Source organism: Stenella coeruleoalba, assembly GCF_951394435.1.
Source record: "Stenella coeruleoalba genome assembly, chromosome: 4".
Taxonomy (NCBI): domain Eukaryota; kingdom Metazoa; phylum Chordata; class Mammalia; order Artiodactyla; family Delphinidae; genus Stenella; species Stenella coeruleoalba.
The window spans coordinates 32,683,284-32,709,975 of NC_137149.1; the positions used below are offsets into that span (position 1 = coordinate 32,683,284).

The 26,692-nt window shown below is 35.1% G+C and overlaps 1 long non-coding RNA gene across 3 annotated transcripts in view; it reads right to left on the minus strand.

The window, feature by feature from the left end:
* Positions 1–25,648, minus strand: part of LOC307185304 — a 269,333-nt gene extending 243,685 nt beyond the window's left edge. For all 3 annotated transcript variants that reach the window (XR_013827950.1, XR_013827951.1, XR_013827952.1), the window contains exon 1: positions 25,381–25,648. This is a non-coding gene — a long non-coding RNA (uncharacterized lncRNA). The remainder of the gene's footprint in view (positions 1–25,380) is intronic.
* Between the last annotated feature and the right edge of the window lie 1,044 nt (positions 25,649–26,692).

Sequence of the window (26,692 nt, forward strand, 5' to 3'; positions counted from 1 at the left end):
TGACATAAATCACAGCAAGATCCTTTTTGACCCACCTCCTAGAGAAATGGAAATAAAAATAAACAAATGGGACCTAATGAAACTTCAAAGCTTTTGCACAGCAAAGGAAACCATAAACAAGACCAAAAGACAACCCTCAGAATGGGAGAAAATATTTGCAAATGAAGCAACTGACAAAGGATTAATCTCCAAAATTTACAAGCAGCTCATGCAGCTCAATAACAAAAAAAACAAACAACCCAATCCAAAAATGGGCAGAAGACCTAAATAGACATTTCTCCAAAGAATATATACAGATTGCCAACAAACACATGAAAGAATGCTCAACATCATTAATCATTAGAGAAATGCAAATCAAAACTACAATGAGATATCATCTCACACCAGTCAGAATGGCCATCATCAAAAAATCTAGAAACAATAAATGCTGGAGAGGGTGTGGAGAAAAGGGAATCCTCTTGCACTGCTGGTGGGAATGTGAATTGGTACAGCCACTATGGAGAACAGTATGGAGGTTCCTTAAAAAACTACAAATAGAACTACCATATGACCCAGCAATCCCACTACTGGGCATATACCCTGAGAAAACCAAAATTTAAAAAGAGTCATGTACTAAAATGTTCATTGCAGCTCTATTTACAATAGCCCGGAGATGGAAACAACGTAAGTGTCCATCGAGAGATGAATGGATAAAGAAGATGTGGCACATATATACAATGGAATATTACTCAGCCATAAAAAGAAACAAAATTCAGCTATTTGTAATGAAGTGGATAGGCCTAGAGTCTGTCATACAGAGTGAAGTAAGTCAGAAAGAGAAAGACAAATACTGTATGCTAACACATATATATGGAATTTAAGGGAAAAAAATGTCATGAAGAACCTAGGGGTAAGACAGGAATAAAGACACAGACCTACTGGAGAACGGACTTGAGGATATGGGGAGGGGGAAGGGTGAGCTGTGACAGAGAGAGAGAGAGGCATGGACATATATACACTAACAAATGTAACGTAGATAGCTAGTGGGAAGCAGCGGCATAGCACAGGGAGATCAGCTCGTTGTAGAAACTAACACACCATTGTAAAGCAACTATACCCCAATAAAGATGTTAAAATAAAAAAAAGAGTCATGTACCAAAATGTTCACTGCAGCTCTATTTACAATAGCCAGGAGATGGAAACAACCTAAGTGTCCATCATCGGATGAATGGATCAAGAAGATGTGGCACATATATACAATGGAATATTACTCAGCCGTAAGAAGTAATGAAACTGAGTTATTTGTAGTGAGGTGGATGGACCTAGAGTCTGTCGTACAGAGTGAAGTAAGTCAGAAAGAAGACAAATACCATACGATAACACATATATATGGAATATAAAATTAAAAATGTCATGAAGAACCTAGGGGTAAGATGGGAATAAAGATGCAGACCTACTAGAGAATGGACTTTAGGATATGGGGAGGGGGAAGAGTAAGCTGTGACAAAGTGAGAGAGTGGCATGGACATATATAGACTACCAAACGTAAAATAGATAGCTAGTGGGAAGCAGCGGCATAGCACAGGGAGATCAGCTCATTGCTTTGTAACCACCTGGATGGGTGGGATAGGGAGGATGGGAGGGAGGGAGACGCAAGAGGGAGGATATATGGGAACATATGTATATGTATAACTGATTCACTTTGTTATAAAGCAGAAACTAACACACCATTGTAAAGCAATTATACTCCAATAAAGATGGAAAAAAAAAACTAAAAAAAATGATAGGAAAGATCAATGAATCCAAGAGCTGGTTCTTGAAAAGATGAACAAAATTGATAAACTAGACTCATCAATAAAAAAGAGAGAGGGCACAAATAAAATCAGAGATGATATATGAGAAGTTACAACCGAAACCACAGAAATACAAAGGATCATAAGAGATTACCATGAACCATATACCAACAAATTGGTGTTGACACCTAGAAGGGATAAATTCCTAGAAACATACAATCTTCCAACACTGAATCAGAAAGAAGAAAAAAATCTTAACAGATTGTTCACTAGCAATGATACTGACTCAGTAACCAAAAATCTCTCTCCCAACAATTAAAATTGTAACACCAGTTGACTTTCCAGGACAATTCTACCAAACATTTAAAGAAGAGGTTACACCTACTCTTCTCTAACCATTCCAAAAATTGAAAAGGAAGGAACACTTCCAAACTGATTATATGAGGTCAGTATTACCCAGATAGAAAAACCACAGATATCATTAAAAAAAAGAAAATTACAGGTCAATATCCCTGATGAATATAGATGCAAAAACCCTCAACAAAAATATTAGCAATCCAAACTCAGCAATACATTAAAAAGATCATACATCATGATCAAATGGGATTTATTCCAGGGATGCAAAGATGGTTCAATATTCAAAAACCAATCAACATGATACACCACATTAACAAAATGAAGGCTAAAAATCATGATCATCTCAACAGATGCAGTGAAAGCATTTAACAAAAGTCAACATCGAATTATAATAAAAACTCTCAACAAAGTGGGTACAGAGGGAACATACCTCACCATAATGAAGACCATATATGACAAACCAACATTTAACATAATATTCAACCATGAAAAGCTGAAAGCTTTCCTTTAAGATCAGGAACAAGACTAGTATGCCCACAATTGCCACTTTCATTCAACACAGTATCGGAAATCCTAACCACAGCAATCAGAAAAGAAAGAAAAATAAAAGGCACCCAAATTGAAAAGAAGTAAAACTGTCACTGTCTGCAAATGGAATAATATTATGTATAGATAACACTAAATATACCACCAAGAATCTATTAGAACTAATAAATGAAATCAGTAAAGTTGCATGATACAATATCAATATACACAAATCTGTTGTGTTTCTATACACTAATAAAAAACGATCAAAAAGAGAAACTTAAAAAACAATACCATTTATGATTGTATCAAAAGGAATAAAATACCTAGAATTAACTTTAACCAAGGAGCTGAAAGACCTACACTAGGAAAACTATAAAACACTGATGAAAGAAACTGAAGATAACACAAATCAATGGAAAGATATACAATGCTCAGAGATTGGAAGAATTAATATTGTTAAAATGTCCATAGTACCCAAAGCAATCTACAAAATCAATGTAATCCCTATCAAAATACCAATAGCACTTTATACAAAACTGGAACAAATAATCTTAAAATTTGTATGGACCCAAAATAGCCAAAGCAATCTTAATAAAGATGAACAAACCTGAAATTATCATGCTTCCTGACTTCAAACTATAATACAAAGCTATAGTAATCAAAACTGTATGATACTGGCACAAAAAGACACATAGATCAATGGAACAGAATAGAGAGTCCATAAATAAACCATGCTTTATTTACAACAAAGGAGCCAAGAATATATCATGGGGAAAAGACAGTTTCTTCAATCAATGGTGCTAAAAAAACTGGACAGCTACATGCAAAAGAATGAAACTGGGCCACTTTCTTACACCATATACAAAAGAAACTCAAATGGATTAAAGACTTAAATGTAAGACCTGAAACCATAAAACTCCTAGAAGAAAATATAGAAAATACACTCTTTGACATTAGTTTTAACAATATTATTTAATATCTTTCTCCTCAGACAAGGGCAACAAAAGCAAAAAAATGAACAAATGGGACTACATCAAACTGAAAGACTTTGCACAATAAAGAAAACTATTAACTGAACAAAAAGGCAACTTTCTTAAGGGGAGAATATAATTGCAAATGATATGTCTGATAAGGGGTTAATATCCAAAATACTTAAAGAATTCACACAACTTGATAACAAAGAAACAAATAATTGCATTCAAAAATGGGCAGATGACCTGAATGGACATTTTTCCAAGGAAGACATGCAGACAGACAACAGGCACATGAAAAGATGCTCAACATCACTAATCACCAGGGAAATCAAATCAAAACCACAATGACATATTACCTTTCCGAATGGCTTTTATCAAAAAGACAACGAACAACTATTGGTGAAGATATGGAGAAAAGGAAATCCTCATGCACTATTGGTGGGAATTTAAACTGATGCAGCCACTATGGAAAACATTATGGAGATTCCTCAAAAACTTGAGGGATATAATATACAGCATAAGTAATATAGCCAGTAATATAGTAACAACTTTATATGGTGATAGATATCTACTAGACTTACAGTGGTGACCAATTCGTAATATACACTAATGTCAAATCACTATGTTGTACACCTGAAACTAATATTTTGTGTTAACTATTCTTCAATAAAAAAATAAAAAGAAGTATGTTAGAAAATAAATCAATTGGTTGATTGTAGGGGGTAGGAAGAGAAAATGTCAAGGATAATTCCCAGATTTTCATCTCGAGGAACTGAGTACAAGATTATACCACCAAAGAACGCTGAAGGAGGAAGCAGTTTAAAATGAGAGACTGTGGGTTCGACATTGGATTTTGTTTTGTTTCATTTTGGAATCTGAAGTGCTTCTGACACATTCATGTGAAATTGTTGTCCACAGTTAGATAAGGCTATAGCTCAGAGATAGGATAATCATAATTCTTCTCTGATTACCCTAACCAGATGAAAGTTCTCCACACACAGATTCCCTGTAACACTAACAAGAGATGTTAGTGTATTACATAAGTTACACAAGTGTAACTCTGCTTTATAATTTAGTTCTTGCATGCTTTTACTATATGTGCCCTATATTGGCAGTCCCCTTGATGAAGGAAATGTGTCTCATATTTGTACTCTTACCTAAAAGAGCCTAGCAAGTGTCCTACACAAAGATGTAAAAATGTCAGACACATAATGGCTACTCAACGTTTACTGAATGAGTGAATAAATCAATAAGACATTTACTAAGTTGAAGTTAATTATAAATAATAAATATGCAGGTTGCACAAGTTTTGATAATTATATTTACATATGAAAATATATACTGCTTTATAAGATTATCTGACTCTTTCAATGTGTTAGCATATCCTAACAATGTTAATAATAGCTGCCATTTTATTTTCCTCCTTGTTCTTAAAGTTCTTGTTAGCATTGCCAGAAGGCTCAAGAGAAGAGAGTACAGCTGGTCAAGAAAGAACCTTTAATACTGGAACAGAGTATTTGCTTTCCCGTAAGTTTGTATACCCTTCTCTCTCAGCTCTATTGCTGGCAGAGCTATTTCTTTGCTAGAATGATAATATCCTTGCATTCATTCTCTGGGGACCATTCTCTGGGGAACTAAAATAATAACATCCTGATATCAAAGCCCTGTAAAAAAGAAATTTCAGACACTTTGTTTGTACACGCTATTTCCTAGATACCTGGAGTAGAGCTTTAAAAATAAAAATAAATAAATTTATGGGAACATTTTAATTATTATTATCAAAGAACCAAACTTTGTTTAATTTAAACAACTGTTGAAGTCCCTAGAAAAAAATGTCTGTCTTGCAATTCGGACTTTACAGACTACCCCTTAAAGAGAAATAAACAAATACAACTGGGATTTAATTTGAGGATCTAGCTTAACTGATCACAGATGTAGGTAAACTACTAATTGGAGCCATGAACATGATGCCATTTTATTAACTTGCTGGTTCAACTAGTGGGATTCTGGCCATTATTAAGTCTTTTTTTTTTTTTTTTTTTTTTTTTTGCTTTTTGGTTCATTATTTAATGCCTACTACTAACTACGACTGAATTCATGGTTTCAGTGAAGTTCGATTTATTTTTAAACGACAATCTATCTCCACATGTGCTTCTCTTAAATATTAATTTAGGTGACCCATAATACATTTTTTGAAGGGCAAGAGGAATAAAAGAACGAGCTTCGGTTGAATGCCTGCTTTGAGGCTGGGTGAAAATGGAGCAGATTTTTACTGACCTAACACTATTACAGCTCCTTTCCTCCAAAATATTCCCAACCAAACCATGGGTATGATGGAAATGGAAGTGAAATACAAATATATGATTTTACTTCCTTATACACCCATTGCTGTTTTTCAAGAAAGAAGCTTAAGTTGTCCATGCTCCTCTCTGAAATGCACACTCCCCCTATGAGTATCAGATTAATCCAATTTTAGCTTCCAAAATAAGTTCAACATAAGTTCCACTTCTGGGACTCCTCCATGACTTCCAGACTCCTTCAGTCCACTGTGATTTCCCTTCTTTCTGTGCATTTGCTTTTAACAAAACATTTATTGCATGCATACTCTGTCAGGTACTGTGCTGGGCCCTGATGACACCAAACTAGAACTCACTAAGGTCTGAGAAGAGGAGGAAGACAGAAAAGCAAATTGAGAAAGAAATACAGTATCATGAGTTCCGTGAAAGAATTTGTATTTATTGTGTGTGTAGGTGAAGATAAGAGGAGAATTACTTAAAAAGTTCTTTTAAGAGGTAACAAATGAAGAATTAAGGGTTAAAAATTTTCTCCTTGATAGGATTATCACTGTGATTATTATTAGTACATAACTGATTAAATAACAAGTATATAACATTTTGTTAATAATTATTAAAAACAATATTTCACTAGAAATAGATCTCAAACATTTTAATAAGCTCATATATCTATACATTAATATTAAATTTTGCTAGAATAGGACATAGATCAGCATCAAGTCTGTTCCTATTTTTCATTTTTATACAAATAAGATAGCACACAGTCTTATAAATAAGCAGATGGGAACAGAAAGAGCTTTGTAATAGTAATATTCAAATCTTTGAACTCCTTCTGGGCTTCTGGGTCATATGCCCAAATCAGAGTGATCTACCATAAAAAATTATGTTTAATCAGCTGACAATTCAAGCATTCCCTCAAATTTGTTAAAAGCAAAGAATGGGGAACAACTGACCTTTAGAACAGGATTTAGAATAATTTATGTCCAGTCAGCATATTGCCAGGAAACAATATTCTATGAGTATTTTCATATTTCTGCACAGAAAGGTCTTTCTGAACAAAACTACCCTACTAGCAACCTGGATTAAGGATGACTGAATGGCAAACAAGCCTTGCAAGTTAGATAGAGACCTCCAGAGAGATTCAGTGACATCTCTCCTGGAGGATCTGTTTACATTCCAGGGATTGCAAACCTAGAGAAAACCCACTCCTCTTTCCAGAGAGGATCTACTTACATTCTAGAGCAAAGGTCTCCACCTCTATCTCCAGAGGGGAGGAGGGCCAATTGTGTGAGCTGCCCTACATAAGCTTCTAGAATTACAATGTCAGGGTCTCTCTCCTGTGGTACAAACTCTGTTATGTGCTCAGGTGACATATGTAATCATTGAGTCTTGATGGGGCACTGCAGTAAAAGGAACTGATGCAAGATTTTCTGTAGTAATTAAAAATCTGCCTCTGGTCCTGAAGTCTTGTGATTGTGTGTGTGTGTATGTACAAGCATATGCTCATAGAAGAAGACAGAGATACCACAGTTTTAGACTCACATAGATTAATTCACTTTCTCAAGTCCAATATTTCTAACTGTTCCTGTTTTGAATCCCTGAAGGTTTGACACTGCAGGGTACTATAAGGACAGGTTGTGCCTGTCTTTTATAAGGAAAAAAAGGGGGGGCCCTCTGGTAAAGCACAGTTGGGAGGGTAATATCTAAAACTTTATTACAGGCAAATCAATTTTAACAAGACAGCATACCCTTTGGAAAGTCTAAGCGTATACCAATTGGCATACCAATTAAACTAAACCTAGTGAACAAAACAAACTGCAGAGAAATGTCAAAGATAATTCTATTTTTACAAAGTAAAAATTACAAAATTAAATTTTATATTTTCAGAATTGCATGAGTCTGGTTATAAACTATTAAGAAAAGCAAAGAAATGATAAAAATTCAGGACAGTGGCTTACTTTTTGAGGAAAAAGGGATATAGTTATGGAAGGCTAAACAGGAGGCTTCAAATATGTTAGTAATATTTGTTAAATATTTTATTATTTCCTGTAAACTAAACACACGTTACTTTATATTTCAGTATATAAATATTTTATAATGATTTTTAACTTACCCATCTTTTAAAGTTAACTGTCGATGTCACAGCTGAGTGATGATTGAGAGGAACTTAAGTGATACCATGAGTGCCTATTTACATAAAGCACAGCAAATAATAATATTTTGTTCATTCATCCATTCACTCTATAAATATGTACTGAGCACTAATAATGTGCCATTGTTCTAAGTGCTTGTGAAACTGTTGATAAAACAGGATGGAATGAAGGAAAGCAGCTAAAGGTTATTTCAATAATCCAGGTGAAAGATGATGATGGCTTTGACAAGGGTGGTAGTAGTGGAGATAAGTCATCTGATACTAGTTATATTTTAAATGTAGAACCAACGGGTTTTCCTGATATTTTACAGGTAGAATGTAAAAGAAAAAAATATTCAGTATAACTCCAAGGTTGTGACACAAGCAACTGGAAAGATGAAGTTTCCAAATACTCAGAGAGGTTAAAGTATAGATGAAGCAGGTGTGATGGGAAAGAAAACTTGATATCTCCATTAGATACCCAAGTGACACTGGATGTATAGGGCTGGAGTTCATGAGAGAACTATTTAGCACCAGATGTGCAGCTTACCAAGTCTGTCAACTGAAAGCATCTATTCTTGCTTGAAATTTTTATTTGAGTGTATTTCTTACGGAGATAACACCAAAACACACACACACACACACAAAAGGATGTTTTTAGTGGTAAGATATACAATTTTCTAAATATTTAACTTCAGCACAAACACATAAGCGTTATGTGCATGTATGTGTGTGTATTTAATAAACTACAAGCTAATGTGGTTTTGGCACTGATTTCAAACTTCCTCACTGGGAAATGTTGAAATATTAGTCAGTAATAGCTAAGGAAAATATCTCTGTCACAATCTAGCTCTGTATTATCTTTCCACAGAACCTGTTGTGACCCATGACATTCTGGGCTGAAATAGATATTTCTTTCTATCATGATTTTTGAAACCAATTACAAAGCTGTTTTGAGCTCTGTTTGTAAGTGATCAAGTGTCAGGCTTTAAATAGAGGGCCAGTTAGTTCTCTGGCTATTAGTTATCTCTAACTAATAGGTTAGATATCTCTAACTAACCAGGTTAGTTATAACTAATACAGGTTAGTTATCTCTAACTAACCCTAACTACAGGTTCTTTGATTAGTGCTATCTCCCACACCAAACATTCTGTACGATAGCAGTTGCAACTCTGTCTCTCAGCTTTGAGTGCTAGCTCATATTCACTCTAGGTAGCTTATCTCTGTCTCTGAATTGTGAAGCTATAACGGGACACATTTTACAGGTATTCTTGTTGTTGTTAATAAAAACAGTAGATTCCACTGGGCTCAAATACTAACTGAAAAATGTCTCCAGCTTTGTGGAAAGGTCATGTATAACATTAGAAAAGTTGCCCTTGGCTCTAGAACTCAGAATTTTACTACGTGATTATATCTTATTTTATATAAAGTAAAACAATTTTGTGAGGTTATTTCAAGTCTAGGGTATGATTTTCAATATTGTACATGCATAAATTTATCAGTTGACACAGATATAAGATTCATTTTTATCAGGATAGTCAAATTCATAATACCTATTTATTATTTTACATGAAAAATATAAACTCTAACAGGGTGGAACTATAGTGTCCAATTTGACTCTTTATTCTCCTATATGTAGAAAATTTACATAGATATACAGATGTCTACTAAGATATTGCTTAGCAGGTAGAATAATATTGTTTTGAGTAGGTAATAGATTGTCTTTAATAACTAAAGTTACCAAATTACATAACTGAAAGACAAAAAGAATTAGGGAAACCTTTCCCTGGATTATACTTGGCTGCTGACTAATTTTTAATTTTTGGCTTTCCTTTTTCTCGTACTTATAGAGACCATCACTCATCTTGGTATGTATTATTACGTCAGAGGTGTAACATTACTCTTTCTTGGTATCAATTATACTGAAGTAATACCCATCCATTCAACATATTTCTTAATATTCACTCTGTATCCCATACTATGTTAATCACAAGAGATATGAAAATTTTAAAAATAAATAAACCCTAGCTAAAAAGTATATAACTAAAATATAATGAAAACATATTAAATAACTTCACTTCATTGTGGTGCATTTGTTTTCAGATTTATGCACAAAGATCAGTGATATTAATGAGATAGCCATAACTGTATTCCAGGAATGTTTCAAAGACATTAACTACATATTGAAAACTGAACAAAAATGTATCAAGTAGACAAGTGGTAGAAAAGCACTCCTAGGAAGAAGTATGTGAGTGCATATAAACTGTATCACATATTTTGGTCCTGCTAGAACACAAGGTAAAAGAAGGGAATTTTCAAGAGATAAAGCCAGAAACAGAAGCAGGGATTTCATCTTTCTGCAGTATGAAGATATACCTGGGATACACAGAAGGTCTTTCCTAATCCAATAAAAATAAATTGTAACAAACATATTTTTAAAACATTACGGTGCTCACAAAGAGTAAAGAAATCTCAGGAATAAAATAAACAAACAATTAAGAACAGTGAACTGAAACTTGAAAAATAAGAATAATCAATAAGCACACAAAAACACTGGGCTTGCCCTGATACCAGTACCCAGAGCCTATGACAATGTGTAAGAGTTAAATATGACATTCTTGAATTAGGCAGAGCTAGTTGAAGGGTACTTAATTCCAGGTTCATAGAACGACCAGGATCTCAGAAGAAGCAGGAAGTTAACGCAAATCCTCTACAGAGAAAATTAATACTGATTTAGGACTCTAGGATTCCCACTAAGTCCCAATTACACAAGGAAATAAGCCACTGTAAGTGAAAGTCAGGAGATTGCCCTCTGAAGCAATTTGGATAATGGAATTGCTAAATAAGACTTTAGGGACTTCCCTGGTGGTTCAGTGGTTAAGAATCTGCCTTGCAATGCAGGGGACGCTGGTTTGATCTCTGGTCAGGAAACTAGAAACCCACATGCCACGGGGCAACTAAGCCCATGAGCCACAACTAGAGAGACTGCATGCTGCAACTACAGAGCCCACGCATTCTGGAGCCTGCACACCACAACTACAGAGCCCATGCACTCTGCAGCCCGTGTGCCGCAGCTAGAGAGAAGCTCGCACACCACAATGAAAGATTCCGCATGCCACAACGAAGACCCGATGCAGCCAAAAAATAAATATTTTTTAAAAAGACTTTAAAAGACTTATGTTAGAAATATTTAAAGAAATATAAAATGAAATTTAAAAGTCAAAAGTAAAAAGGACACTATAAAAATAATTAGAAATATTTGATAATGAACCAAATAATTCAAATAACTGAGAAATAAGATATATAATAGTTAAATTTTTAAATAAATATATTCAATGAATTAACAGATGAGATAAAGACAAAAAGAAAATTTGTCAAGTGAAAAAGGATTTGAAGAAATTATCCCAAATAAGTCACTGAGAGTCAAAAGCATAAACAATATTAACAACATTTAAGAAAAAGTAAGATAGAATGAGAAAGTTTAACATATAGCTTATCGGAGTAACAATAAAAGAACAGAGGAATAAAGATATGATTCTGTGATAATGCAGAACTTTTAAGAATTGATAAAAACCATGGCTCTGCATGTATAAAAATTCATAACATGTAATAAGAAGGATAAAAATAAATCTGTATCTGCACACGTTTTAAAGAAACTTAAATAAAATGAAGCCTTTCTTTAAAAAACATAAACAATCAAAACTGAATCAATTTCTGGCCATGAAGAAGTAACATGAAACAGACTTACTCCCCATTATTGTAAACAGATAGAAAGCTGGACAAAATATATGAAACAACTATTTTCAGACATCTAATAACCAAAAGTGCAAGACTGTGATCACTGAGAGAAAAAAAAAAATGAGTGTTACAATTGTTTCAGATTTCTGCTTGGAGTCACATTCCAGAATGTTGCACAGAGAGAGGAATCCCAAATAGAACCCAAGAGTCTCACTGAATTTTCTTGTCTGAGATCAAGAAACGTGAAGTAGTTGGAATTATGGATGAAAGTTTCAGTATACAACTACAGGCTGAAAAAAATGCTTTAGAAATATTCAGAGGTCTTTTGACATTTTACTGAATACTAAGCCACTTGAGTACATGATGAAATTCTGAGAGACTGAACAAAGAAAAACTAAGAAGTGGTAAGCAACCAATTCCAAGAGCTTTTATAGGGCTGGGAGATATTCAAACTCTGATCAGTGAAAGTGGAGATTCATTATTGGTCACTAATAGCATTCAGTAGAAATCCCAGAAGGGACACACCTTAGCATAAAGGATAAACTATTACTAGACTATTCTAAGCCTGCTCTAAAAAATGTTAGAAATAAACCTCAAAGGGTTTTAGCTAATCTGTAAGTAACTTTACTATTTGCAAACTAATATGCTAGAACAAAATCCAAATATTCAACAATGTAACATTCACTATGTCCCCCACAATGAAAAATAACAAGCTATGCCAATAAACACTCTGGGAGAAATATCAGAAAATAGAAACATTCTCATGAACGATGGCAGAAATTATGGAATTAGCTGACAAAGACCTTAAAACAGCCATTATAAATATGTTCCATATGCTTGATAACTTAAGAATATATATATAGACATAAGAGACATGGGAAATATAGAAAATAACTAAAAGGAACTTCTAGAGATGAAAAATAAAACAAGTGAAACAAAAGAGTTACGACTAGTAAGAGCATAAACACTTTAGAAGAAAAGATCAGTGATCTTGGACCATAGCAACAGAAACTATCATACTGAATAACAAAGAGAAAAAAGACTAAAAATAAAATAAAAGATCCTCAGTGACTTATGGGACAATGTTAAGAGGCCTAATAATATATGTATAATTGGAGTTGCAAAATGTGTGTGTGTGAGGAGATGAAGGACAAAAACTGAAAAATAATGCTGAAAACTTCTTCAAAGTAGATGAACTCCATAATTGCACAAAACTAAGAAGCTACATGAAACCAATACATGACAAACACAATGAAAATCATACTAAGACACATCATAATCAAATTATGAAAAACCAGCAATAAAAAGAAAAAAGTAAGTGTGAGAGGGAAAAAAACATTTTGCCTACATGTGAAAGTTAATTTATCTGTCAACCTGACTGAGCTAAGGAAGGCCCAGACAGCTGGTAAAACTTATTTCTGGGTGTGCCTGTGAGGGTGTTTCCAGAAGAGTTTAGCATTTGAATCAGTTGATTGAAAAGATCACCCCGACCAATGTGAGTAGACAACATATAATTGGCTGAGGGCCTGAGTGGAACAAAAAGATGGAAGAAGGGAGAATTTGCTCTCTTGCTTGAGCTGAGATATCCATTTTCTCCTGTCCTTTTACATAGGTCCTCCTGGTTCCAGACTCTTGGACTCAAATTAGGACTTATACCATTGGCTCTCCTGGTTCTTAGGCCTTCGGCTTTGTACTGGAACTACACCACCTGCTTCCTTAGGCTTCCAGCTTGAAGACAACGAATTGTGGGACTTCTTGGCCTCCATAGTCACATGAGCCAATTCCTACAATAAATTCCCTCATTCATCTATCTATGTATCCATCCATCCATCCATCCATCTGCCTATATATCTATCCATCTATTTACCTATTTACCTATCTATCCTATTGGTTCTCTTTCTCTAGAGAACACTAACACACTACAAAGATAATAATAATCACAGATTTCTCATCAAAAAATATCCAATCCAGGTGAGATGCAACAACATCTTTAAACTACTAAAAGAAGCAACTTTCATATAAAACTATCCTTAAAAAGAAAAGTAAAAGACAAACAAAGAAAACTCTTTTTCATGGTAAACAAAAACAGAAAGAATTTGTTACCAACTGTCTGGCACTATAAGAAATGTTATAGGAAAAATTTTAAGCAGAAGTAAAATTATAACATGAAAATTTGGAACTCTACTAAAGAAGGAATGGTGCTGAAAACGTTAAGTATGTGGTAAATAGAAAAGATGTTTTCTCATTTTAAATTTTGGTTTAAATTATAGTTGACTGAAATAAAATAATAATAATTATATAATAATAATAAATAATAATATAGGGTTTATGACAAATATAAAATAAAATGTATGACAACAATGGCACCTAGAATGGGAGGAGATAATGAAAGTAGACTACTGTAAAAAGTAATATAATACTAGAGACTAGATTGTAATACAATAAAGATAAAATTTTAAAACCAGAACCATGAAAAAAGGAAATAAATCAATATTGGAATTAAAGACACACATTAAAACCTCCATTCAAAAGAAGGAAATAAAAATGGTAAAAAGAAAAAAGAATAGATGGGATAAATAGAAAACAAATAGCAAGATGGTAAATTTAAAGCTGACCAAATTGACAATTACATTAAATGTAAATGGTCTAAATACCAATTAAAAGACAAATATTGTTAGAATTCAAATGCAAGACCCAACTATAAGCTATAAACTTGTTTTAACTACAAACACTTGTGTAAGCTAAATGCAAATTGATGGAAAATACAGATAATGAAAACACTAATCCCAAGTAAGAATTACAGTAAGGAGTTTGAATTGTATTTTATAGGACATGTCTCTAAAAGTGGATGTGAAAGATGACCTTTCCATAGGTACAAGGAACATATTAGAATTTATATTTTTATTTATTTTCTTTAAAAATGGAAAATAAATTAAGCTTTAATTATAATCAGAATGGATGGATTAATGGATCCCTAATTCATACTATGTGAGGTGATCAAATTATCTCCTATGGAACACAAGAGAAAGTTCCAAAACAGAGAAGTTTGTGTGTTTATTTTTTGAGTATTTCAAAATAATGTACTGTTCGTGTGCTCAGTTAACTGAATTCATGAATTATATTTCTAATTTTATCAACATTAACTATATTTAGGGGTCACAACATAGATAAGTGGTTTAAAAAGAAACAACCCTCTATAAATATAATGCTAATAATGCAAACATAGCAATGAAAGCATGGTAGAGACAACATTTCATCAGCCACATTATGAGGTTAAAAATGATGATCTAAGAAGATGGGGATCAGCATCATGGTGGTTGGTGTGAGTCATTCTTCTTCTCTCTCCACTTTGATTTACAACTAATAGGATATCCATAACTGATCATAGTTCCTTTGCAGAGCACACCAGAACACTTCAGAAATGCATCCAAAAGTGGGTGCATTAGACCATGGTGGAGGATATATAGAGTCAAGGGAGTTGCAGCAGCAGTAGCATTGTGGCAGTGGTGGTGGCAGCAACACCAACACTAATGGTAGTGGCAGCCCTTCTAGCAGAGGACGTGGAAAGTAAAAGTCTGCTTGGCCACAGGGGCTGCAGTAGAGGGTCCTGTTGCTTTTCAGAAAACAGATTTCTGAAGAGAGGTCTCCATGACCAGGAGAGGGAAAGCAAAAGGAAGAAGGCAGAGAATTGAAGGAATGCATTTCATGCCATCTGCCCAAAATGTCAGCAGAAGATCTGCCCACAAACCTCTTGGACTCCTCCACTCCCTCTGAGACTCCCCCTACTGGGCAAGAACCCAAGTGCTAAGAACACACCCCTCCCAACTCTTGTCACCAGTTTTTTTGTTTTTTTTTATGCCAGCTTTTGTTTTTATGGGCTCACTCCCAAATTTAGCTACAAGTTAGCACCAGTAACTGAAACCAAAAACTTGTGCTATAGTACCACCTTCTGGAAAACAAAAGAAAGACTTCTAATTGCCAACCTGTTTGGATTGTTAGAATGAAAGAAAACAAAGTCTTACCTAAATAAAAAAGTTGTTTGCTAATTCAAATGCAGCAGCAGAGGAACATTTCATCAAACACTATGAAAAATCATGGTAATATGGTATCACAAAAACAAAATCACAATTCTCCAGCAAGTGAAATCGGACACAGAATATTGCATTCTGATAGAGAATTCAAAATAGTTGTTATAAAGAAATTCAACAAGTTACAAGAAAACTCAAAAAGGCAATTCAATGAACTCAGGAATAAAATTAATTAACACTTTACCAAACAGATGTAAATTCTAAAAAAGAACTAAACAGAAATTCTGGAGCCATAAAACTCAAAAAAAAAAAGAGAGATGAAGAATGCATTAGAAGGCATTGAAAACAGAGCAGATCAGATGGAAGAGAGAATAAGCAACCTGAAAGTTAGGAATTTAGAAATGATTCAAATGGAAGGTGAAAGAGAACTAAGATTTTTTTAGAGAGAAGAAACCTTATGAGAGTTATCAGACTCCATTAGAAAATCCAACATAAAAGTAATCGGTTCACCAGAAGGAAAAGAGAAGAAGGGGACAGAGAGTTTATTTTAAAAAACAACAGCTGAGAACTTCCTAAACCTGGGGAAAGAACTGTATATACAAGTCCACAAAGCTAACAGAACACCTTAGTATCTCAATGCAAAAAGAACTTTTCTAAGACACATTATGATGAAACTGTCAGGCCAATGATAACGAAGTTTAAAAACACTCAGTGAAAAAAAGAAAGTAATCTATAAAGGGACCCCCATTAAGCCACCATCAGATTTCTCAGTAGAAAATCTACAGGCCATGAGAGAGTGGACTGACATGCTCTAACTATGGAAATATACAAATTGCCAGCCAAAAATACTCTATCTGACAAAGTTACCCTTCAGATATGAAGGGAAAATGAAAGCTTTCCCAGACAAAAAAGAGCTGAGGGAGTTCAAATCACCAGACCTGCCTTACAAGAAATGTTGGAGGGAGCTCTTCAAGTTGAAATGAAGACAAAGGCACACAAAACTCTGATTAAGATGATAAACAGACAGTCGGAATTAGAAAACTGTAACTCTATTTTAGAAGTGTGTTAAACAATTATAGCATAAACGTTAAAGGAAAAGAATATTAAAAATAACTATAGTCACTACAATTTGGTAACAAATTCACAGCTTAAAAAGATAAGTTGTGACATCAAACCACAGAAAAGAAGGAATAGAAGAATGGAACCTTTATAGGCAAATGAAGGTAAGTTGCTATAAGCAGAAAACGGACCCTTGTATTTATGAGATGTTTTATGTAAACTTTATGGTAATCACAAAGCAAAACTCTAGAGCAGAGACACAAAACAAAAAACAGAAGACTGAGCTAATCACTATGTAAAACCACCAACTTACAAAGGTAGACAGAAACAGAAGGAAAAAGAAACAATGGAGAAAAAAAATAACCAGAAAACAAAAGATAAAATGGCAGTAGTATGTTCTTACACATCAATAATCATCTAAATGTAAATAGACTGAACTCACTAATCAAAAAAACACGGAGTGGCTGGATGAATTAACAAAACAAGACCCAACTGTATGTTACCTACGGAAGACTCAGTTCAATTCTAAAGACACACATAGGCTCAAGTGAATGATTGAAGATGATATTCCAAGCAAGAAGAAACCAAAAGAAAGTGGACATAGCCATACTTATATCAGACATAACAGACTTCAAGCCAAAAAATGGTAGCAAGAGACAAAGTCATTATAAAATGAAAAAGGGGTCAATACATCAAGATATAACAACTGTAAATATACATGCTCCCAACACTGAGTACTAAAATATTAAGCAAATGCTAATGGATCTTAAGGGAGACCTACACAACAATATAATAATATTGTATTTCAATATCCCACTATCAGGAAAGAATAGATTGCCTAGACAGAAAATGAACAATTAATGTTGGAGTTGAACCATAATTTAGAATAAATGAACACAGCAGACATATACTGAACATTCCAACCAACCATAGCAGAATACACAGTTTTCTCAAGTGCACATGGAACTTCTCCAGGACAGATGTATAACAGGACACAAAACAAACCTTAACAAATTCAAGAAAACTGAAATCATAGCAACTATCTTTTCTGATCACAATGGTATCAAACTAGAAATCAACAAGTATAGGAAAGTGGTAAGATGTACAAATATATGGAAACTAAATAACACACTTCTAAACAACCAATTGGTCAAAAAAGAAATCAAAAGTGAAATTAAAAATTATCTCAAAACAAATGAAAATGTAAATACATCAAATCTTGTGGAATGCAACAAAAGCACTTTTGAGAGGAAAGTTTATAGTAATAAATGCATATATTAAGAAATTAGAAAGATTTCAAATAAAATACTTAACTTTACACCTCAGGGACTAGACAAAAAAGACCAAATCAAGCCCAAAGTTAGCAGAAGGAAGGAAATAATAAGGATCAGAGCAGAAATAAATGAAATAGAGACCAGAAAAACAATAGAAAGGAACAATGAATCTAAGAGCTAGTTCTTTGAAAAGGCAAACAAAATTGACAAAGCTTTAGGTAGATTAACCAAGAAAAAACGAGAGAAGACTCAAATAAAATTGAAGAGGGAACATTACAACTAATACTAGACAGAAATACATAGGAACATCAGAGACTGCTATGAATAATTATATGTCAACAAGTTACATAACCTAGAAGAACTAGATACATTTCTAGAAACACAACTTACCAAGACTCAATCAGGAAGAAATAGAAAATATAAAGAGACCAATAATCAGTAAAGAGATTGAATCAATAACAGAAACATCCCAACATAGAAAACTTCAGAATCAGACAGATTCACTGGTGAATTCTACTAAACATTTAAAGAAGAATTAACAACAACCCTCCTCAAACACTTCCAAAATATTGAGGAGGAAAGAACACTTCCAAATTCATTCTATAAGGCCAGCATTACTGTTATCGAATACAGGTCTGTGTGCCCTGCGCACAGTGAGGCCAAACGATACTGAAACATCGAAGTTTGGAGCCAAGAAAGGTTTATTGCAGGGCCATGCATAGAGATGGGTGGCTCATGCCTTAAAAAACCCAAACTCCCCAAAGGCGTTCAGCAAAGCCCTTTTAAAGGCAAGGTGAGAGAGGAGCGTGGTTAGTTGTTGCAAAATTCTTGGTGTCAGATCCTTTGTCCTTATAACTGTCCATGGGGTCAGGTCATGGTCAGGTCACAATGTTCCAGCCACAGCATCTTCAACTGGCCTTTCACACCAGCAGAGGGTCTACCTAATGGACGATCACACAGAGCATCACCACCTCCACTAGTCTGCCGGTCCACCTGTCAGTATGCCTGCCCGGCCGCCTGAAACAGCCCAGTCACCCAAAGTGAGAGGCTGAAACATTTGCGCCTGCCCGGTGTAGCCGCAGCCTTTCCCTTCTGTACCCCTCCTCAGCACCCTGCTATGTCAGGACTCACTCAGCAACTGCTCTGGGGAAGGGGGCAAGAGGGCAAATGGGGGCCAGGTCCCACAGACTGCAACCAAGGGAGACTGCCACCGTGGGGACCACTGTCATGCCAACCATTGGCAAAGCAGAACAGCTAACGGACATGGACCAATGGCCACACTCCCGCCCTGCCCCTATTACATTACCTTTATACCAAAACCAGGTACAGGTACCACAAGAAAAGAAAACTATACGCCAACATCCCTGGTGAGCATAGATGTAAAAATTCTCAATAAAATATTAGCAAACTGAATTCAAGAACACAGTAAAAAGATAACGCACTATAGTCAGTGGGATTCATCTCTGGAATGCAAAGATGATTCAACATACACAAATCAATTAACGTAATATATCACATCAACAAAATCAAAAAATCACATGATCATTTCAACAGACACGGAAAAAGCATCTGACAAAATACAATATGCTTTCATGATAAAAAGCCTTTGACAGATTGGGTATAGAAAGAACATAACTCAACATAATAAAAGTCATATTTAACTAACCCACAGCTAACATTATATTCAATGGAGAAAAACTGGAAGCTTTTCCTCTAAGATCAGGAGCAAGACAAGAATGCCCACTCTCTCATCTCTCTTATTCAATATAGTACTGGAAGCCCTAGACAGGGCAATTAGGCAAGACAAAGAAATAAAAGGCATCTAAATCAGAAAGGAAGATGCAAAGCTATTGCTTTCTGCTGATGATATGATTTTATATATAGAAAATTCCAAAAAGTCAACAAAAAAAATGTTGGAACTAATCAACAGTTTCAGTAAAGTTGCAGGATACAAAAGCAACATATAGAAATCAGTTGCATTCCTTTACACTAACAATGAACCATCTGAAAAAGAAGTAAAACTATCCCTTTCACAATAGCATCATGAACAATAAAATACTTAGAATTAAATTTAACCAAGGAAGTTAAATATCTGTATAATTAAAACTACAAGACTTTGAGAGAGTGGCACTGACATATATACACTACCAAATGTAAAATAGATAGTTAGTGGGAAGCAGCCACATAGCACAGGGAGATCAGCTCCATGCTTTGTGACCACCTAGAGGGGTGGGATAGGGACAGTGGGAGGGAGATGTAAGAGGGAGGGGATATGGGGATATATGTATACATATAGCTGATTCACTTTGTTATACAGCAGGAACTAACACAACATTGTAAAGCAATTATACTCCAATAAAGTTGTTAAAAAATTTTTTTTTTAAATATCAGAATGATACCTAAAAAAGAAGAAAACTACAAGACTTTGCTGAGAGAAATCAAAGAAGACACAATTTTTTTTAAATCCCATGTTCATGGATTGGAAGAACTATACTGTTTAAATATCCATGCTGCTCAAAGCCATCTACAGATTCAACACAATTCTCATCAAAATATCAGTTATTCTTCACCGAAACAGAAGAAACAATCGTAAAATTTGTGTGGAACCACAAAAGACCTTGAATAGCCAAAGTAATCCTGAGAAAAAAGAACAAAGCTGGGGGTATCATGCTTCCTGATTTCAAACTATACAACAAAGCCAGAGCAATAAGAACAGCACAAAAATATACATGTAAACAAATGGAACAGAACAGAGAGCCCAGAATTAAATCCTGGCATATACAATCAACCAATATTCAACAAGGAAGCCAAGAGCATTCAATAAGGAAAGGATAGTGTCTTCAACAATTAATGCTGGGGAAACTGGAGAAATACATGCAGAACAGTAAAACTGGATCCCTATCTCACACTACTCATAAAATATTAACTGGAAATGGATCAAAGACGTAAACATAAAACCTGATATCACAAAACTCCTAGAAGAAAATATGGGGAAGAAGCTCCTTGATATTGATGTTGGCAACGATTTTGGGGACATGATGCCAAAAGCACAAACAACAAAAGCAAGAATCAACAAATGGGACTACACCAAATTCAAAGCTTCATACAGCAAAAGAAACAACAAAATGAAAAGACAACCTACAGAATGGGAGAAAAAATTTGTAAACCATATATCAGATGAAGGGTTAATATCCAAAATATACAAAGAACTCATACAAGTTAATAACAAATACAAACACCCAATTTAAAAATGAGCAAAAGAACTACATAGATATTTTCCAAAGAGGACATCAAAATGGCCAACAGGCTCATGAAAAGATGCTCAACATTACTAATCATCAGGGAAATGCAACTCAAAACCACAATGAGATACCACCTCACACCTGCTAGAATGGCTAGCATCAAGAAGACAAGAGAGAGCAGGTGCTGGCAAGGATGTGGTCAAAAGGGAGCCCTTATAACACTGTTGATGGGAATGTAAACTGGTCCAACCACTGTGGAAAACAATATGGAAATTCCTCAAAAAATTAAAAATAGATCTAACAATCTAGCAATCCACTTCTGGGTATATGCCCAAAAGAAATGAAAACAGGATTTTGAAGAGATATATGACTCTCATCTTTACTGAAATATTATTCACAACAGCCAAGATATGGAAACAACCTAAATGACCATCAGTGGATGAATGGATAAAAAAGATGTGCTATATATACAGTTGAATATTATTCATGTGTGAGAAAGAAGGATATCCTGCCATCTGTGACAACATGGATGGACCTTGAGCACATTATGCTGTGAGAAGTCAGACAAAGAAAGACAAGTACGATATGATATCACTTATACATGGAATCTAAAAGAGCCAAGCTCATAAAAAATAGAGAGTAAAACGCTGGTTATCAGGGGATGGGTAGATAAGACTGATGCTGTTAAGAGAACAAACTTGCAATGATCTAATTCACAGTATTAATGAATATAAACAACAATATTGTACTATAATTATGTAACGTGATAAATATCACAACAGCAATCATGTTACAATATTATGTACCAAAGTAACAAACTATACACAATGTTATATGTCAAATATATTGACTATAAAAAGATCTGACATGAAGACAAGCAAAATAAATTAAAATTAATAAGGTTATTTTAAATATGGACTTGTAACCACCATCATTAGTAGTTAATCTTGCTCTAAATTTAGTTTACCTTGAAATATTACCTAATAAGAGTGGTAAACCTTCTACAAATATTTTACATTGAATTTTTATCCTCTCATTTTTCTATTTGGAAGTATCTTTTATCATTTTGATCAACAGGACTGTGCAATAAGAAAAGTATGGAAAATATTGGCATCATCATTGGACAACCTTTGATAGGCTTTCAACAGTGCAGTAGCATGGCCATATTTTCACTTTGAAAGCTAAGAATGGAATAAAATATAGGCAAAAAGCTGAGTTCAGAGGATGCTGCAGTAACTCAGCCAGGAGTTAATTAGGACCTGAAATAAGGAAGTAGGAGTAAGAAGAGGCTGTTTTGTGAGCACTTTGGACCATGGAATTAAGAAATGTGATTGATGGACCTGAGGCAAGTGCAATGCTGACACTAAGGTGGAATCAAGGAGAACTGCCAATTCCCTAGGTTTGGTGAAAGAGTGTGGTGTACATCCCAATGTACCTTAGGGGAGATGTGAAAAACTCCCTTAACTCCTTCATAAAGAGCTCAGATCACATTGTTTTTAAATTGAGGTGTAATTGACATGTAACATCATATTAATTTCAGGTGTACAACATAATGATTTGATATTTGTATATATTGCAAAATGATCACCACAATAAGTCTAGTTAACATCCATACAAGTTACAATTTTTTTTCTTGTAATGATAACCTTTAAGATCAGAATGCATTCTATACATTGCTAATCATATTGTTTTATATGGAGCTATTAAGTGTAATTATAAAGAGATAATCTCTGACTTACAAATCAGTTTAGTTTAATATACATCTGTTGACTATCTAGTGAGTATCTGTTCATCAGCTCAGTATTGAAATTTGAGAAACATGTTCCACTTGGGGTTGTATCATTAACTGATGATGGATATGCATATTGCAACACTATTTATTATAGATTTATTGTATATATGTCCACATTTTTCACTCATCATTCCTTTATTAGACTATTATATAATAAAGAACAAATATGAAAAAAGACTGTTTTGGGCTTCCCTGGTGGCACAGTCGTAAAGAATCCGCCTGCCAATGCACGGGAGACAGGTTTGAGCCCTGGCCTGGGAAGATCCCACATGCCACGGAGCAACTAAGCCCATGCACCACAACTACTGAGCCTGTGCTCTAGAGCCCGTGAGCAACAACTACTGAGCCCACGTGCCACAACTACAGAAGCCCACGTGCCTAGAGCCTGTGCTCCACAACAAGACAAGTCACTGCAATGAGAAGCCTGTGCACCACAACAAAGAGTAGCCCCCGCTCACCACAACTGGAGAAAGCCCACACGCAGCAACAAAGACCCAACGCAGCCAAAAATAAATAAATAAATTTTTTTTTTTAAAAAAAAAGACTGTTTTAACCAGAAACCTATAGTCACAAAAATGTCTATACAATATATTTACTGTTTTCCTTGCATTTTGCCATGCTGCCATTCTCTTTTTGCAAGCACTTTTGTCTGTCTTTTCTCACAGCCTCTGAGTGGAAAAAGCTACAATTATTAATGATACAACAATAAGTGAGTCTGAAATGCAGAATGAACTTAAGCCAAAACAAGTGAAAGATTACTCTATTACTGCCAGTGAAAATCACAGCCTAAAAATGTATAACTACTGGGCTTCCCTAGTGGCGCAGTGGTTGAGAGTCCGCCTGCCGATGCAGGGGACGCGGCTTCGTGCCCCGGTCCGGAAAGATCCCACATGCCGTGGAGTGGCTGGGCCTGTGAGCCATGGCCGCTGAGCCTGCGCGTCCGGAGCCTGTGCTCCGCAACGGGAGAGGTCACAACAGTGAGAGGTCCGCGTACCGCAAAAAAAAAAAAAAAAACATACATATATATATAGCTACTAAACTGAGAAAAACAGACAGAACAGAATAAGAAGGGAAATGGGGCAAAGGAAAAGGAGGTGGCATATGCCACAGAGAAAAAAGACATGGGTCTCTAGTCTTCCTGAACTCTGACAATGACCTTGTTAAAGCTATCACATTTCTTGTCTGAAATTACATAATAACCTGATTGGTGAAAGTAAGTTATTATGTGTGTTTCATATTAACACAAAAAGAAAAAAGATTTAAATTATTTTTGAGGAACACCTGGAGCATATCCTTTGGACACTTGTGGATAAGAGACACCTACTCTGCAACTATTTAACAAAGAGAAGAACACTAAGAAAGTTTCTTCTTTCCTTTTTGGCTCCTAATCATTTCAGAAATTCCTGACATAAGTAATTAGGCAAAAATAAAATGCAAAAGGAATTCCTACTGGCATTTGGCAATATAAATATTACATGTACAGGGATGATGTTTTGTTAACATCCTGCAATCCCTTGTCCAATTTCCTCCATTCTTTTATATAGTAAAGTTTTAGTTATGCCTCCAGATACAGAATAAATTAGGCAAAAAAGTTTAAAGCCCTGTGTTCCTAATTACTCTTCTTTTAAAATATCCTTAAAGTCCATTTAATTGGTTCCTTCAGGAGTTTAAATAGAATGGCACTAACGAATTTACATGTAACAAAATGTTTGAGGTAAGACTCAAATAGTGAAATTATGCCCTATTTGGTCTTACTTGGATTTTTACTTACTTACATTTTCCAATCTATAGGAGCAAGTATTTAATTTTCCAATTCTTTCTTGATTCATATTCCCTAAGACCAAGAAAAAGGGGGGAGGGGCAACTCTCAGAGAGATTATTCTACCAGCTATGTGACAACAGTAACTTTGTAAGTTCTTCTTAAATTCTTTTCTGATTTTCAGTTTTCTTTAAACATAATGTCATCCTTATCCACATTTTTATTATGTATTATAGCCAACTGAAACATCACTTTTAAAAGATTTACCGAATGCATAAACAAAATGTGATACACACACAGGAATATCATTCAGCCTTGAAAAGGAAGGAAATTCAACATGGATGAACCCTGAGGACATGACCTAGCAGCTGAGGACACACTGAGTGGAATAAACCAGGCACAGAAATACAAATATTATACGATTCTACTTACATGAAGTACTTGAGGCAGTCAAATTTACAGCAACAGCAGCTTGCGGACACTCAGAGGGACGGCATCTTCCCCAGGGCGCAGGCGGGTTCAGGTTCCGAACGCTGTCGGCCAGGCAGCCTCCGTCTGTGCGGATTCAGCCACAACATGGCAACTGTCTTTATAAGGAATATGGTAGTTTCTGCACATGAAACCTCCGCTAAGTCAGAGTTGTTGCACGAGGAAACCTCACACACGCTCCACACTCCTGCCGGGAGCCCCTTTGTGCTGCGGTCCCCGCCCCCCCGCACTGGGTACAAATCCCAGCACAGCCAGGCGTCGCTTCTCTCCAACCTCCTGCTGCTGCGCGCACAGCCGGCGCAGGCATTTAAAACCAGGCACGTCATCAAGAGGCGCCGCAAGGACGGTTCACCCAGTGAAGAGGCGTGGAAGTCGGTTCAGCTGTTACAAAACGAACCCAAAGCACAAGCAGGCAGATGTAGTGCATTTGGCTGTGAAATAATGTGTTAAATTGTATAATTTCCTTGGGAAATGGTGTTACCCTAATGAAAGAAAACTAAGATTTAAACTTTCTGTTGTATTTTTTAAAAAAAAGAATCATAGGAGCAGAAAGTAGGACGGTCGCTGCCAGGGGCTAGGGGAAGAGGCGAATGGGGAATTGCTAAATGAGTACAGAGTTTCAGTTTTTCAAGGTGAAGAGTTCTGAAGATGGATGTTGTTGATTGGTAGCACAATAATGTGAATGTAATTGAAGCCACTGCACTGTACACTTAAAAATGGTTATGATGGTGAATTTTATGTCATTTAAATTTTATCATAATTAGAAATAATTTTAAAAAGATTTATATAAGTTTTCTTGATCTTACTCCAATTGTGTTGTCCATTCATCATTTTAAAAATGCATGGAAGTAAACAAGAATACTACATTCTAAGTGATCCAAATGATGCACAATTGTTAGAGCAAAACAATAAATTCCTCCTTGACTTAACTGCTCCCTTCCCCAAGGTCACAGGTGATGGGTATTCTAGTTTCTGTCTATGGGATAGGTATAAATCTATAAATAAAATGTATATATTTGACATATACATATTACATATGTATATGTGGATATCTTTTAACCTAAATGGAGTCATGTCATGTACATAGTTCTCAGACTTGCTTTTTTTATTTAATACATCTTAGAGATGTTTCCAACTCAGTGCATACGGCTTTTCCTCATTCTTTCTAACAGCTGCACAGCATTCCATTGTATGGATTTACTATCATTTATTTAACCATTTCTCTACTGATGAGACACTGAAGTTGTTTCTTCTT